General features: G+C 35.9%; 1 protein-coding gene and 1 pseudogene across 1 annotated transcript in view; both read right to left on the bottom strand.

The window, feature by feature from the left end:
• The window catches only part of MGAT4C (MGAT4 family member C), a 724,941-nt gene that overhangs the window by 219,689 nt on the left and 487,106 nt on the right, over positions 1-18,146 (bottom strand). The window lies entirely within an intron of this gene.
• LOC102438059 lies at positions 1,454-13,020 on the bottom strand (annotated as a pseudogene).

Raw genomic sequence — 18,146 nt, forward strand, 5'->3', positions numbered from 1 at the left:
AAATAGTGGGTGATAGATACCACACTGTGTTCTTCCACTGTTATAAGTAGTAGTTATGCCATTACTTACAGAACAAACTTTAAAGGACAACCATCAGAAGAGTTTATGGTTAATGATTCTCTAGTACAAATTAATTTTAAAAAAACACCTACGGAATCAATTTGAAAGTACAAAATACATTGAGACACTAGGCATTATTAATTCAAGTTATATGTGCCAATATCGTCTATATATATATAAAGAGCCAGGGGCCATCACATCCAAAACAACCAAACGGATGGCCAAACAGGCTGAGTGGGGTGACAAGGCTGGCAGGGGGTTAGTGAGGGATGACCAAATGACTGAGCAGCAGGCTGTGTGGGGTGACCAGGCTGTCAGGGGGGCAGTAAGGGGCGGCCAGGTGGGGGGGCAGTTAGGGGAGAACAGGCCAGCAAGGGGAGCAGTTAAGGGTGATCAGCAGGCAGAGGCAGTTAAGGGTGATCAGGCCTGGGGGGGGGGGGGAGGGCAGTTAGGGGTGATTAGGCAGGCAGGCAGGTGAGCAGTTAGGAGACAGTGGTCCTGAATTGTGAGAGGGATGTCCAACTTCCGGCAGTTGGGCATCCTCCAAGGGGTCCTGGATTGAAGAGGGTGCAGGCTGGGCTGAAAGAGATCCCCCCCCATGCACAAATTTTGTGCACCGGGCCTCTAGTATATTCCATATCCATGTTGGAGGATTATATGATACATGCCCCAAAAGGGCGTTTGCACATTCAAGTCAAAGTTAAAAGTAAACAAGACCCATTTATGCAGTTTGAAAATGAGAAAAATAAAGTTATGTGGAGATAGAGAAAGACAAATGTTAGATCAAGTTTTAATTTATCTCTATGATTCTGGGTACATTCAAGTCCCCATCACCCTCTATCAGAGTATTGGAAGTGGCCTTCCTGCTTCCATTAGCTGCCCATGTAATCCATTCTCCACCTGAGGGTCTGCGTGATCTTTGTAAAAACAAATTAAGGTTATGTTGCACACTTATTTGAGTTTCCATTGTACTCCATGGAGTACCCCCTTTTCTATGGGCTCTAGGCTCTTCAACATTTTTCTTGGTACCACCTATTTGATCTCACTTCTGACCACTATTAAAATAGCTTGCTATAATCCAGATATACTGAATTTATCTGTTTCTGTAACTCTAAACTTACTCTTGTTTCTGTGTCTTTGCTCCTTTTGTGTCCTCTGCATAGAACCTTTTCCTCTGGACAATGTTTGTCATTCTCTCAACAGGTCAAATCAACAGAGAGACCTTCCCCAGCAGCCCTCATTTAGGTCACCAATGCTAATCAATTCAGATCACATTATTCTGTTTTATTTTCTTCAAAATATCTGTCACTCTCTGATTTTTATTTTTAACAGTGGAATTCAACTCATGTATTTAAATGTATATTGTACATAAGTTAGAAATCCTCACTTCTGCCTCAGCTAGAACTTTTCCGGAAAAGCCTCCATTTCTCCCTTGATCCTGTTTTCTACAAGTAATGCGTAGTTATTGTCTGTATTTTGTAGGTTATAGCTGACAAACACCTGCTTGTTGGTCTTCCTGGATAAGCGCTGGGCAGGGCCAGTGGAGGTCGTATGCGAAGTGTCTCGGGGAGAGAGGTGGACACAGGGATGGAGTCGTAGCGGCTGCACATGGCCACGGCCAGGCTGTGCAGGTGCGGCGTGACCCCCACCCACAGGAAGAGCGAGTCCGTCAGCCGCATGATGTGGAAGTGCACCAGCTGCTCCCACAGCCTCGCGCTGAAGTTGTGCAGGGAGACGTCCCCGCCCGCGGTGGCCCGAGACCCCTCCCGCTGCTGTCGCTGGTCCCGCCAAAACCCAGCAGGCGAGCCGTCACTCTCTGATTTTTTAAAAATATATATTTTATTGATATTTTACAGAGAGGAAGAGAGAGGGACAGAGAGTTAGAAACATCCACCAGCTGCCTCCTGCGCACCCCCTACTGGGGATGTGCCCGCAACCAAAGTACATGCCCTTGACCGGAATCGAACCTGGGACCCTTCAGTCTGCAGGCCGACGCTCTATCCACTGAGCCAAACAGACCAGGGATATGATTTTTATGTATAGTCTATCTCTACCAACTCTTGAAAGTTTTATCAAGGTAGAAATCTTGTCTGTCTTATTTATTGCTTTATTTCCTTTGTCTAGAGTAATTTTTGAAACACAGTAAATGCACAGTGAATATTTGCTGAATGATAAATGCAAATTTTTTTCATTTGGACCCAATGATCTGATTCTAATGAAAAAATGCAAGATCCTTCAATAAAAACTGAGATATTTGCATAATTCATCATGCTAAACAGTATATACATACATATACTCATACACCTAGGAATAGTATCCATAATAAAGATAGTTCAAAAAATGTTGTTGTATATACATTTTTTATTAATTATACATGTTAGAAATAGGAATTCTCAAAGAAACTGTTCTAGTACACATCACACAGGCATACTCCACAGTATAAAACAAGACAAAACAAATAAAAATCTCCTTGAGACAGGAAAAAGGAGATCAGAAATACATGTCTCCTCTGTAAAAGAGAATCAGTTGTAATTTAATAAAAGCTATATTGTAGGTCATATAAAACCAAAAGTATATTTAAAAATCAGGTGTGGTACTTTAAATGCATCCCTTTGTGCAGATAAGAAAACCAAATTTATTAGCTTTTAAACTAAACAATGAGCCTTGGTTAACTGAAAATCAAATTGAAACAAAGGACTCAAGTAAGACTAAATTTCATTATATTCTGTTCTCCATCAAAAGTGACAGAATTTTTCATTTTCCTGTCATTGAATGGAATAAGATAAAAAAGCCTCTATTGTCACATTGTTTTATTGCAAAGCCTGTTTCTATCCATCTAAATTATACCTTTCTATTTGTATGGAAGTCAAAGCTTGAATAGCATATCTGAGTTAATTATGAAACACCATAAAAAAAACCTCTGCAAGATGAATTGTGCTTAATTTTAATCTCTACAGAAATAATTAAATTCAAAATAAACTTTTAAGATTTGGGAATTTTATTATCATTATTATTCCTTTGTCACCTTCTAGATTTTGTTTCATTTTGTTTTGTTTTTTTCCTAAAATCTATACATAAGACAGTGGAGACTTGCATTTTTGAACTTGTACTATCCGTTGTGCAGATGTTAACAGGAAAATTAAATAAAAGTACTTGTAATTATTTCTAATTCAAAATACAACATACAATCTTAAGTACAAATTTACTATGCAAATGTGTTGTCATTCACTGAATTAAATATTCATTGAATTAAACTTTAGTTGGAGGGAGAAAATAAAACAAAACATAATCACCAGCATATAACAATGGATCTGTGTCATTTTATAATATGCAATAGTTTACCCACAGCTATTGTAGATATATCAGCATTATGTGAGGAATACACAGTCTGTTGGCAGGAAGGAAAGGATTATATACAATGTAATAAGTACTATGATAGTAGCAAGTTTAGGGTGTGTACAAAAAAGGCTTCCTGGAGTTTAAATTAAATTTTAAAAAAATATTAAAAGTTATATAGTTCTACAAACAAAATAGATCCAAAGACATTGAAGTATACAACAGACATTTTCAGGGGGAAGGGGAAGAAGGGAAGAGATTAACCGAAGAATTTATACGCATATATGCATAGCTCATGGACATAGACAATAGTGAGGTGAAGGCTTGGGGAGGGGGCAGGTATGGGGTGGAGGGTGTCAATGGGGGGAGGGGCATCTGTAATATTTTCAACAATAAAGCTAAATTTTAAAAAGACTGAAAAAAGTTCTAATATAAAAATAAAAATTTCTAAGACCTCAGTTATGAAATATATTTGAAAAGTAAGAAAAAATGTGTATGGGTGAAATACAGTTTATGAAGAGGGGTTCCTGGGAATTTGAATTTACTGGTGAGAAACTCCTTTGTTCATTTCCCTTCTTTCCTATCTGGAAATAACTCAATTCTGGTTAAAGTTATATCTTTATCTCCTTAAGCTTCTTACATTTCTTACCTTCTCAGTCTCACTTTATTTTATTGTTTCTTATTTCACTGAAAATATAAAACAGATGAGAACTTTTAGATTACTACCCCCCACCTCTACTCAAATCGTCCAATCTACCAAGCTACCTACATGCTCAACTACATACTTGTCTTCTTCCTGTTAAAGTGAAGTGATCATGTGTCTAAGATCAACTCTTCTGCTTAATGTTCTGGGTTTTATCCCCTTACACATAGTCTTGGGCATATATTTTGCCACTGGTTTCCCTCTCTCTTTGGTGATTCTTTTTCCTCTCTTCTGCAATGCTCACATCAAAACATAGATATTATGTAATGTCTCCCCCTTCAACAAAGAACCTCTTTTGACTTCACAATTCACTCCAACTAGTGCTCTATTTCCCTGCTCCCATTTACAGAAACACACACACACACACACACACACACGTATACACACACATGCATACAAACACATAACACACATGCAAAGAGTGGAATATATTCATTATTTAACTTCGTCTTTTCCCACTGTTTTTAAACTTCCTCTAAATAAGCTTTGTTCCCCTTACAGCATGAATATATTCCTGTCAAAGCCACCGATTGCCTGTATGTTGTCAAATCCAATGTTTTTTGGGGGTCGTTTGTTTTTACTATTTCAGTCTTGATAGACTCAACTTTTATTTTGGTTGCTATATATTTTTAATTGCTCTGTAGTTCAGTGCTTTCATAGCAATGACACTCTGAAGAAAATTCAATTGAGAAAATTTAAGATATCATAATTGGAGTTGCATTCAGAAAAAAAAAAATGCTAAGATACTACCGCTGTATGTAAAATCCATTAAGCAGAAAAATGCTTAAGATTTTAAAGATCTGAAAATAAGGTGGTATTTTTTATCATCTCTATGATTATCAAAACATTTTTTGTATTTCTGCTAACTTTAATTTAAATTAAATACATTTAACCACTGCCTCCATGTTCTCTTTATTCAGTATTAAATATGTCAGCTTTTTTTTTCTCTTCCTCTCTCAATGAATACTTGTCCTTAGTCTTATTTTCTACTTCTTCCTCATGGTCCAACCTTCAAATAATGGAGTGGCCAGTATGAATCTTCAACTAGAATCTGTATCTACACAATATTCCAGAATTCAAGCACTAGGCATCTCTCCATTTCTACCATTTTAATCCACACCACAATCTAGTAGTCTTACCTGATCCATTACTTTCACTTGCTCTTTTCACTACACCCTTAATGGCCTTCTTCTGTTTCAGGATTGCCTACCTCAAGGCATTTGTTCTTTTTGTCTAGACTTCTTACCTAGGTATTTGGATATCACTTCTTTCACTTCTCTGAACAAAAGTCACCATATCGGAGAGATCTTGATATAACATATTACCTAAAATAGGCATTCTCTTCCTTATCCTGCTTTGTTGTCTTCCCAACACTTGTCATCACCTAATGTAATGATTTGTTTCCTATTTTTCACCTATGTTCACTAGAATGCAAAGCATCACAAGAGCGGGTTTTGTTTTGTTTTCTGCTATATCTCCAGAGGTTAGAACTCTGTCTGACTAGAACAGAGTTGCTACTGGAAAACCCTTATTAAATTATTATCAAAGTCTCACACAATGGGCTGGAGGGGAGAGGAAGGGGGTTTGGTTCTCCAAAAGAGGCAAGAATAAAGGACAATAAAACTGAGACCGAAACAGTCTCTTGCACACAGTTGACTTTATTGTGTTGGAATTCTACTCAAGTATTCAAAAATTTATAGTTACTTCTTAGTGACTATGTTAGATTTGCCTATTTTCTTTTGTTAAAGTGAGTTTTCCTTCAACTTTGGCAGGAATGGCAGATAAGGCCTTTCAATTTCTGAAATAAACATATTATTGATGGTGAAGTGTTTTGGGCATAAAACATAACCTCTTCAATACCTACTTCCTTAAAATCCCCATCCTTCTCCCCATGTGCACACGCAATCCCAACCCTCAATATAAATGTACACACAATGTAAATGTCTGAAAATATTCTGAATCATTTGATGTCAAGGTTCGAGCACTCATATTAAATCTCCTGCATCCTTACTTTCACCAGGCAGGCATTGCTTCCTTTGTCTTACTAGAAAGAGTCAGTTGCTTAACTTCAGGGGTTTTAAAACAAGTCAAATTATTTAAAACTTTACATTTAAAAGTGTAAAAAAGAGTGAGAAGTGCCAATATAATTATTAAAAACTATATCCACTTCCATGGACCCAAACAGGGTTACCACTAATATGAAAAGGAGCAAAAGTTCAAAGAAGGAAATTATGTTCTTACTGGAGCCCAAGGTATACAGTCACGTGCAAAATGGGGATATGTTCTGAGAAATTAATCATTAGACAACTTCATCTTCTGTAAACATCATAGAGTGCACTTCTACTAGCTTAGATGGTATAGCCCATTGCTCCTGGGCAACAAACCTGTACAGCTAGTTATTGTACTGAAGACTATAGACAATTGTAACACAGTGTTTGTGTACATATTCAACATAGAAAAGATAAAACAGGGCACAAGATGCAGTCTGCAGATGGTGTTCTATTGAAGTTTTGATAGGTCCAGTTTGGCAGGTTCTACTATCAGGAATCAGATTCCAGTATTTTAACATGTGTATGGAAAAGATTTTCAAATTGAGGTATTTGCAAACTATAGATGTGATCATACTATGTTATCCTGATTGCTTTTACTTAACATTACATAATTAGCACTTTTCATTAGTCTGCATCTGAATATAATGTTTATAATTTTAAAAACTCAGTATATCTATTTGAGAGGATTCAGTGCCAAAATAAAGGTGTCTGATCCAAAGAATTCTCTCTCCTGATTTGGAAACATTATTTTGCTTGTATGGTAGGAGCAAGGAGCAATATAATACAAACTTTGGCTTTGCTGTTTTGCAATGAAATTAAGTGACGTGAGCCAGAAGCACTTTCCAGACTAGAAGCTCACTTTCCAAGTTTCTCACTCATGACTCTAATATTCCTCATGTGCCTCTCTCTTCAAGTACAATAACATGTTTCAGGAGATCTTGCCTACGACCTCCTTGTAGAGCTTGTTCAGTTCAACAAATATTTATTGAACTACACTACGCGTCAAGCACTGTGTTAGATGTTAGGAATACAAAGGATGAATAACACATGGACCCTTCTCTGAGCCACATGGATCCAGTTTTCTCTGAAAACTGCACATTCACATCCATCACTTCTATCTACTGACTGTCTCACAGACAAGAAAAAATAAATCCAATAGAAAAGGAAGATGAAACCAAAGGGAATCAATTAAATTTTCCTCAGGGAAGCTCATGTGAATAGAAACAGGAAGATCAAAAAAGATCAATAGCCTAAAATTGTACCCGAGTGCCCTGCCTTTACATGTTTTTTATAGATAATTTTCATTTAAGATGACTTTTTACACCTATTTTATGTGAATTCTAAAATGCACGCAATAAATGATTTTGTAAAAATACTTCTATAAACCAATGGAATAAATATCTTTGGCTTAAATTAAGAGAGCATTGAATACTAAGAGTTTCTAGAGCTGTCAACTAACTAGGGGGAGCATTTAAAACCAATTTTGGGGGAGAGAAAAAACAAACAAATGTAATATTACATTCACAGGGTTTGCACACGAATAGAGCAAACACTCTATTATTCCCCAATTTTTTCTCTGAAACAGAAGGAATAAGGATTTGCATTTTTGAAACAGATTTCTTATGCCAATAAATCCTAAAGTTTTCTTTTTATGTATGTAAGACTCCTGTTTAAAACAACAATAAAACATTTAGCCAGCAAGGAGCAATTAGATGTATGCCATTACAATACTTATATATTCACCACAGCTAGGAGAATTAATTCTTATTACTATCAGCAAAGTCAAACTAAACAGACAGAGCCTGTCAACTGAACTCCTCAGGGAAATAATATCCACTAGCTGAGGAATATTATCCGGGATTAACAAAGCCATTGTTCAGAAAATGTAAACTTAGGGCTGCTTATGTCTAGTGGGATTATAAAATGTATCTAGATTGAAAAGAGAAAGATAATTAGCTTGATGCTTTTTCTAATTTTGCTTCACATACTATAACTGGTATTATCTGTGTATTAATGACAAACCTGAATATTAAAAACCATGGAAGTTTAAATATCTTGGAAAGCAAATGAATGATAAAGTTATAAATAATAATTAAATACATGAGAATTGTATTCTCCCATTGAATAATGTTGGTGTCTATATCCATAAATATAGATGACTTTAGAAATGTATATTTTTAAAACAAATTGTAGGAATGATGTTAAAAACATATTTATATCAATACAATAAACAGTTTAATTTGACTTTTTTTCTTTCTTTTTGGAAAAATAGTTCAGTGATAGAAATCAGAAACTATAGTTTGTGTCTAATGTATTGGGAAGTTTTGAGGAATATTTAGATATTTATGTGGATACAGACACACGGCATTCCAAATTACAGTGAAATTCATATTGGGGATTAGAGACAATGAATGAAGAATATTGTGTGTGCATGTGTGTGTGTGTTTTATTCTAACGTTTAAATTAGATTGATTATACTTATACTTAATACAGTAAATATCTATTTGGTATGAGCCATGAACTGTGTTAAGTCCAGAGTTAATGGAATCATGACTACTACATAGTTTCTACCTATAAGTAGCTTGAAATATAGTAATGGTATAAGGAAGTACGTAATTAGAAACAAAATGGGCATCTTACAAGAGAGTTTTTTTTAAAGGTTTATGTGTTTTTAAGGATAGAGTGAATAGCTTCTGTCAGAAACAGGGAAAGGCTTTATGATGAAAGTGGTGAAAAATAATTTGGTTTATACAGTAGGAAATAGTATTATACTTTACTTATATAAGCAAAATATTAGCATGTATAAAATTTGTAGCAAAAACAGTATTAAAAGCATACTATGATTATATGGAGGTCTTAATATATGGAAGTCAATATTAATAATACAAAATATTGTCCTTATTGTAGATAGGAGACCATGTTTCCTCAACCTACATCACCACCCACCTATGCCATGGTAAATTCCCATGGGAAGAAAATATTTAATCATATTGATTAAAATCTAAAACATTGTAATTATTTCTCATTAGCATGAAAGTTCCCCGTGCAGGGACGTTTTTCCCCCCCAATGTTATTAATTTTATTGGGTGACATTGATTAATAAAATTATATAGATTTTAAGTGTAAAGCCTTATAATATATCACCTGTATATTGCATTGTGTACATTTCACTTTGGGTAGTGGGCAGGGAGTTTTAGAGGTTTTATGTACTGATGTGTGCCAAGATCCTAGAACAATGCCTAGTATATAATAAAAGTGATTTATAAATGTGCTTGAATGAATGAAAAGGCACTAAAAATGGTGGCTACTACATGTTTTTAAGTAGTGGTTTCCATTCATCAGACTGTGTGCTATTTGAAGGTAGGAACTATCTCTTAATTGACTTTTATAAATGCATAACTGTACTGCTTTGGAATGAATGGATGTCAGAAAAAATATTAATGAACAGCCCTACAATCTACATGAAAAGGGCAAATGTCTTGGCATTTCAAATAGAATAAATTCAAGAAAACAAGCTATCAGACATTTAAAGGAAGTCAAATAGGTTTTGACCTTTTCAATTTCATTCATCCTTTAACTCAAAGATGTTATTAGAACTTAAATTATAACGCTTGTGTAAACGAATTTCAGCTCAACTAGTTATCTTCAGGAGAAAACAAAATGTGTCCTGTGTACGTTATTTAATTATGTAGTAGAAAATCAGAATTTGTCACAAAGAAGCTGAAGATGCCAAACTATTGTTATTCTGATCAGGAAAAGGAACTGAAAATACAACAATAAATTGTACTTTCATGTGCTTATGTGGGAATACTTCTAAAGGAAAAAATCCTGAGCGACACAGAAGGAATATCACCTGTGCCATTGCAAAATGCAGAAAAGGATTTTGAATAATTTCTTTCCCCAGATTTGTAGTAAAGATGTCTCTGGAAATTTGACCTTTAACAGATGACTGTATACTTCAAACACTCCCTCTCCCCCATTTTTTTTTCCTTTTCTCCTAATGTATGTGCCAAATGAGAAAAGTAATTTCCATTACATTATGAACGGGTCATCCTCTCCCATACCGCATTTTTTCAGGGTCAACAATCATGAGCCATAATGGGTGCCTACTACAGTTGAGGTGGTAGAAGAGTCTGGTCAAATTGAAATAAAAACCTACTAAAAACGTATGCCTGAAGTTTTAGTCTCATTGATGGCTCTAGTAATCAGATATAATGTGTTAGAAATCTATAAAAAGTATAAATCAGATTTTCCCACTAATAGAAACTTTCTAAAAATCCTCTTTAGCAAATTATTTGCTAAGAAGTAGCCCAGATAACATTTGCCACATCGTTAAAAAGAGACTGTTTCTGGCACCAATTTTTACGCTAAAAGCGATGATTTATCCTTAGGCAAGACACTTCAAACATATTTGGATTTCCTTTTTTTGTATGTAAATTCTCATACACTTAGGGTATATGCAAAACGCCTGCTTTATTATATATGTTCACCTAATTGGTGGGTTATGTCCTGCCTTTCTAATCTTCTGCCTGTCTAATTACCTATGTAACATTTAAAAGGAAACTGGGTTATTATGAAGCAGAATGTTTAATTAAGCAAAGAATCTAGTTCTAGAAACCAGGTATGTACAATAATCATTTTAATCTATATGCTAATAAATAATGCTTTTATGTTCTAAGTAAATCTGAAAACCTCAGAATCTATGTATTTGACTTCCTATGAACGTGTGATAAGTAATTTAAATGGTTTTTATATATTTCGTATTTGAAGCTCTATTAGAGTTACCCTATTCATAGAGACTGTAAAATTCTAATTTTCATTTTGGTAACATTTACAATAGCACTCTTTTGCATTTCTATAGAAATTTACAGTTGACAATAATTGTATTTACTCAATCCCAAACAACACCCTTCTAACAAAGGCAAATATTAGATGTTAAAAGTGTTCAAATTCAAGTCAAAGCTCAAAGCATTTAAGTGACTTGCTAAAGTTTGCCAGTTCTGCAAGATAGTCCCACTTCTCTGATTATTTGTGGAAGCAATTTAAAAATTCTACATTTATTTAACAAATCAATATAAGCTCAATAGCCATTGGATTTTGTTGTTGTTGATTCACTAAGAACTCACAAAATGGCTCAAAAGAAATTTATTTTCAAATAAATTAACATAAGTCATATCACCAAGTGTTTCAAGTGTGGTCAGATTTAGAAGGGGAAGCAGTAAAGCAGAGTATTTTAGTGCAAAAATATGAGTCCAGTATCTCTTAATTTAAACCCCGACTAGGCTACTGAGCATGTATATCATGGGGCAAAAGTAGATTTATAGCTGTCCATATGGAAAATAATACAATAATTAATAAACAAAAACACAAGAATAAATTGGGTTTTGCTCCACCTATAATTATGTTCTTGGATATTTTTCTTTCTATTCTTCAGGGTTTTTAAAAATATATTAACACTAGAGGCCCAGTGCACAAATTCGTGCATGGGTGGGGTCCGTTGGCCTGGCCAGCAATTGGGGCCAATTGGGGACATCTCATCCAGTCCCAATTGAGGCCACAGGAGGTTGGCTCTGGGAGCACACTGACCACCAGAGGGCAGCTCCTGTATTGAGCATCTGTCCCCTGGTGGTCAGTGTGCATCATAGCTACTGGCCAGTCATCCAGTCATCTGGTCATCTGGTCATAACGGTTGCTTAGGCTTTTATATATATATAAATGGGAAAAATTACACCCACATAAGAAGACTTGTGTGAATGAATGAAGTAAAATATGCACAAAGTTTATAAGAGTGCCTACCTATTTGATATGCAGAATAAAGAGTGGCCCCCTGCCCACCTGGTATTGAGACAGTGAATAAGTTTTTATTCATACCAAAGAGGAAAGCAAAATAAATAATTGGATAGACTGGATAATAGGAAATAATGAGGTTCCCAAGTGAGAGGTGAGAATTTGGGAGGGTAATGACACCATTCACTAATATAGGACATCTACCACTGGCCCCTGTGGAATGTTATCTGATGTTATGTGAAGAACCTCTCTCTGATCCTATACAGAAATAAATGCATGATATTACCTACATGTTAAATAAAAAAAAGATATAACAAACTGTAGGGGGGGGAAAACACGACCTCAATTGTCAGCAATAGAGTAGGGGACTCAGTAATGCAGGTAGTGACTGAGAAATCTAGGGTATTCTGTTCTAGATTTTTAAATTTAGAGTTACTTCCTTGTATCATATGTGGTGTAACTGATACCATTGTAATTAACCTAGTTATGAATAACTGTAAAGGAACAAAGGGAAGGCCACATATCATAGGCATGCGATTTGTGCAGCTTTGCCAAGAAGCTGCAGTTTAACACTCCCCAGGCTTATTCCCCACATACTGCTTAGGGGAAGGGACTGGACAGAGGTGGGGGTGGGGGATTGACACAAGCCCAGTAAAGTCTGGGTGAAATAGGGAAGATACTTTCTTGTCAGTCACAACAGAGACCAGGTCATTGGCCAGAATAGTCACTGCAAGCATGGGAAGATTTGGAATATGGAATCCCCCCCAGTGATCGGCAAACTCATCAGTCAACAGAGCCAAATATCAACAGTACAATGATTGAAATTTCTTTTGAGAGCCAAATTTTTTAAACTTGAACTATATAGGTAGGTACATTGTTATTAACTTAATTAGGGTACTCCTAAGGCTTAGGAAGAGCCACACTCAAGGGGCCAAAGAGCCGCATGTGGCTCGCGAGCCGCAGTTTGCCGTCCACTGCAAGGGAACTTGCTCTCTTGTGCTCTTGCACTCTTGGCTCCTCTTGGTTGACTCCTGACTTGGGGGCTCTCCTGTACTTGCATTCAACCATGTGGCTCATGGCCATGTGGACCCCACACAATGGACTAATGGACTCCAACTAGCCCAATGCTGTCCCGAGTCTACCACGGAAAGGAAACTGGACACTGGCTTTGCTTTTATCTCTACGGAATCCCTAGCTGCACTTCTTTCAGCACTGGATTAAGGAAAATGGGACTTTGGAAACATAGAGGTGTAACTTCACACAAATGAAACTCACTCATCCTCCCATGTGAGTTTCAGAAAATTCTTTTCTTGAGATATTGTAAGGATACCACCCCCAGCACTCAGTGGGGAAAGGAATATCCCACTTCCACAGATCACATAACTTTAGGAATTTTGCACAACCAATTCCCTTGCTGTTCCAAATGAATAAAATATGTTTTAGAAAAGAAGGTGATATTTTGCAAAAAACAATTTTCTCTATAAGCCACTTATAAGCCAGTCTGTTTTCAAAGAACTATAATAAAGTTTCAATGCTTACCCCACAAGCAACTAAGAATCTGGAAGCAAGCCAGCTGGTTGGTACTCAACATGTTTAAAGCAAAAGCAATATTGTAGGCTGCAGACACTTTGATGTTAATGGCACATTAGATTACTCCTCAGACCTTTATTACAAGGACTCCAAAGGTGCAACCTTTGATAGGTGACAGGCTTGCTGTGTTTCAGTGAGTGGAACTTTTAATCTCCCTCTGAATTGTTAAGTTTCACCAGGACCTCAATGATTTATTGGTGAATTGCAAGACATTTTATTTCTAAGACTGAACAGAAGGGTGAGTTAAGTGTTCTTAACAACAAAGCAGAAAAATTCAATTTCATTTATTTTATAGTTTTTTTTATTATGATTAGAAATGTTCTTCCTAAATATGGACAGTATGAGCATCCAATGAGATTCATAAATTTTGTTTATTAAAAGTATTATTTATTCCCTTTGAGCTATATAAGCTTTCATAATATGTTTTCCCTGTAAAATAAAACTTAGTGAGTATATGAATAAATTATATTTCTAGCATTTCTTACTATTAAAATCAGTTAAAGCACAGCTTAACTATGTGTTTTTTATTTCATTATGGTTTCAACATTTTTAAAATTTATTTTCTAATATATATGTCTATGAAATATGTATTTTGTAATTGAATAAGTGCTTTTATTTGAAACTGGACATTCTACTCTCACTTGACACTTGAGAATAATTATTTGTTTTCTATATTAAAAATAATTTATGTTAACATGGTGGCAATAGCAATAATAATAAAAAGGCATGAAATTGTGCTAAGATGAACATTTCTTATTAATACATTCAATGCAGTTTCAAAAGCCATATGATTTGGTCTGTCATAAAAATATGTGTGCATTTCTCTAATAATATATTCTAGAGAACATCCAAAGATAATATATTTAAATTGAATTATTTCTAATCAAAAGTGATATAACCTCATCTTACACTAATATAGGAGCAGCATTAGGGGGATAGGGGATTATAAGCAAAGAAAACTAAAGACTTGAATTGATTTTCACAAAATGATAGGCAACCCAAGATTGATAGACCCAGTCCTTTAACTGCATCGTGTGGATGTTTACTGGAGAATGGCTGTAAGCCTAACACTGCACTTTGCATGCATACTTGAGAGAAACTCTCCATCAAGTATGAATCAGTGTGCTGAGTCAGCATGCTGTTGTGGGTTAAGTATCATTCTAAATGCAAAATAGGTACCAATCTGTGTCTGGTAAACAGTATGTGTAAGCATAAGTCCCAGTTCACACTGACAGTTCTTGGGTACATAGTCAGAATTCTTGACGACTCATACATCAGTGCAGAGCTCGTGGTCTACACTAGTTGTCCCCTCTACTTAATGACTTCTATTTTCCTCTTCACATTAGTAGCTTGAGTTTTGTCTTTCCTTATTTACCTCTAATTCATTCCTAAACCCCATACTAATCTGTATTCTTCCCACACTACTCCACTGGAACTGCTATTCCCCAAGATCACCAATGACCTCATTTTTGCCAAAACCGTTGAACACTTCCCAGTTTTGGCCCCTCCCCCCATATTAACTAGTACTGCATCTGACACTCTTGCCTCCTCCCACCTTCATGAAATATTGTTTTCTCTTAACTCATTACTTTTCTCTTAGTTTTTTGTTTGCTTATTTATGTTGTCTTTATTTACTTCTGCCCTTCCTAAATGTTGATATTTTTCAAAGACCTGCCCTTAGTTCTTTTATATATATAAATAAAATTGCTGAGATATTTCATCCATTCCCATAGGTTAATTTATATTTTTATGATTCACAAGTTAGCTATTTCTAATGATCTCCAGTTCAGTTGCATAATAAATATATTTTTTGATCCTAGTTGCTCAAATTCATCTACTTCTCTTCTTCCCCATGCCACAATCTCTGTCCAGGCTACCTCATTTCTTTCCTCAATAACTCTTAACACTTGACTGACATCTCTGTTCTAAAGTTGTCTACACCAGGTAAGTAAAGGGAAACAGGATGAGGGGGAATCTGTAATACTGTCAACAATAAAAAAATAAAGTTGTCTACTCCCATTCCATCCACAGAAAAGCAAAAGGGTTTTATGGTTTTGTCTCCCCCACCAAAAAACAAAACAAAACAAAACAAAAAAACATACAGATATATGCATGTCACTCCTTGAATAAAACTAAAACTCTCCACTGACTTCCCCTTCATACAGGTAACAATTGTAGGGAGCTACTCTAGAGTTAAGCCTTGGATTGACCTGTGGCAGAGCCACAAACAAGTCCCAGTTTAGAGGGCACAGCTCTCTTAGCATAATTAAGCTTGACCTTATGGCCGCCCCCTAGATCCTTCCTAGGTAGCTAATGGGCTGTGGGAGATGCAGCAAGTGCTGCCAAAACAAGTGAAACGCACAAGAACATTATAACTATGGTGACCACTACCTTGATTTTCTCTGACTATAAAATAAAGCCTCAGCTTGCCGGCTGGATCCTTCTCTGTGGCCTCATCCAGGCACAGGAGATCCACCAGCCCCAGCTATATTCTCTTTGTCTGTTTTTTCTTTAATCCTTCACCACCCCTCCTCAGGCTCACTGAACCCTTGGCTGTGCTGGCACTGCACAACAATACAAACTTCATACTACAGTTTTACAAAGTTTCTTCTGTAATATTTCCTCTCCTCTTACCAACTTCTCCAGACTCATCTTCCCCCTTGCCATCTTGTTTCCAGCCTCTGTCACCCAACTAACTGTACTAGTATGCTTTTGTCATACTGACTTTTTTGTATATTGATCAATATGGTTTGCTATCTTTTATTTCTGTGTGTTTGTGTATGCAATTTGAAACACCATGTCATTTTAGTTGGCTATGTTCTGCTCAATTTTTGTTTTTCATTCAATCTAAGTTTAGAAGGCACTCCTCTTGGAAATCTTCCCCCTGATGTTGTAGACTAGATTAATCACCTTATTATGAATCTCACAGTATCTTAAACTTATCCTAAATAAGTACTTGCCTCCTTTTCTAAAATGTGACTGAAGGATGGTGCTGGGTCATATTTATTGTCATTTTACTTAGAGGGCCTTGAATAAGATTGCTGTTAAGTAAATATTTGCAATGCAAGTTAAAAACAACCACCACTAACAACTACTACAAAAACCTGAGTCCACACTATGCCACAAAAAGTTGTCGTATATTAAGATATAATCTTGGACTAATCTAGCATTATGTCACAGTTCTAGATAGAAGTCGGTCTTATCTTTGTAGCAGACTGAAAGCTCTAATTTATGGCCATTCAAGCAGTGAGTGCAGATGTGGTACTGACACCACAGAATCATATGCTTTCAATGCATGTGTACAATGCAGGGAACAATGAAATGCAAGAAATACAAGAAAATACGAATAATAATAAAGGGATGGGTCTCCCCTAATAGTCTAAATGTAGGGCGTTTTCAGGATTGGTTGAAAGACCTGATTCAAAGCCCTGAAGTCTTTCCTGCTCTCAAGCTTCCTATGGTAATTGATGTGGCCCTCTGACTATGTAAGGTTGGCAAGACATCTGCAGCAGTTCCACGAAAGGGATTTCATCATTTCTGTATCTATTTTAGGAAAAAGAAATTTCAACAAATCTACTCTCATCCCAACAGACTTCCACTCATACCTTGTAGGCAAAGATTAGGTCCAGGTTCTATTTCTAAATCCCTGGCAACATAGAAAGGGATTTCAAAGATAGCCTAGATTAATAATGGAGAAGTAGAAAAAAAAATGTCAAGGAGTCAACCACCATGACCAATACAAGACCAAAGGTCAACAAAGTTACCACTGTTTCAGTTCTAAAATCAATGCCCTGTGTAGGTTGATTCTTTATTACACAAATATATAAGCATCATAGATGGAAACGGGGGGCTGAGAGCTCATACAGGGTCAGTTAAAATATTATCATTGTAACCAGAGTCACTGACTAAATGATTCAAGAGTCATTTCAAGTTCAACCTGAAAAAAGAGATTACAAAATTAGGCACTTTAATATGAGGAAAAATATTTGCAGTCATGAGTCTAAAAAGCAATCATTCATTGTGATTATTGTAGTAAGTGATTACTAGAGAGGGTTTCAAAAAATTTTGGCTGAATTTGTATACCTGGGATACGCTGTATCTAAAATAAGATGCTACATGTCCCATTAGCCTACTATTTTTCTTTAATTATATAAGTTGAGAAAAAGAGAGTACAAATTTTGTGGATAGGTAGTTTAATATAAACATGATAAGGATATAGAAAATACACACACCATACACACACATACACACACATGGACAAAATAACAACCAGTCTTTAATAAAACAGTGTTGTAAAAGGTCTGTAGATAGATGACCAACTTTTACTTTGTTTCCCAGTTCCATCACTCACTAGCAATGTGACCTTCCTAACTAATCCTATGTACTCCTATTAATAAAATTGTGGTAATAAATCATTTCCAGTTCTTAGGACTGTTGCGGGATGAAGGTAAAAATACCTGTGTGTGCTTAACATAGTGCCTAGCACATTATAAATACCATAAATATTAGCTATAGAAGTAACAAACACAAGGTAATTTTATTAAAATAGTATTATAAATAACTAGAGGCCTGGTGCATGAAATTCATGTACTGGGGGTGGGGGTCCTCAGCCCAGCCTG

Source organism: Myotis lucifugus, unplaced genomic scaffold, assembly GCF_000147115.1.
Source record: "Myotis lucifugus unplaced genomic scaffold, Myoluc2.0 scaffold_9, whole genome shotgun sequence".
NCBI lineage: Eukaryota > Metazoa > Chordata > Mammalia > Chiroptera > Vespertilionidae > Myotis > Myotis lucifugus.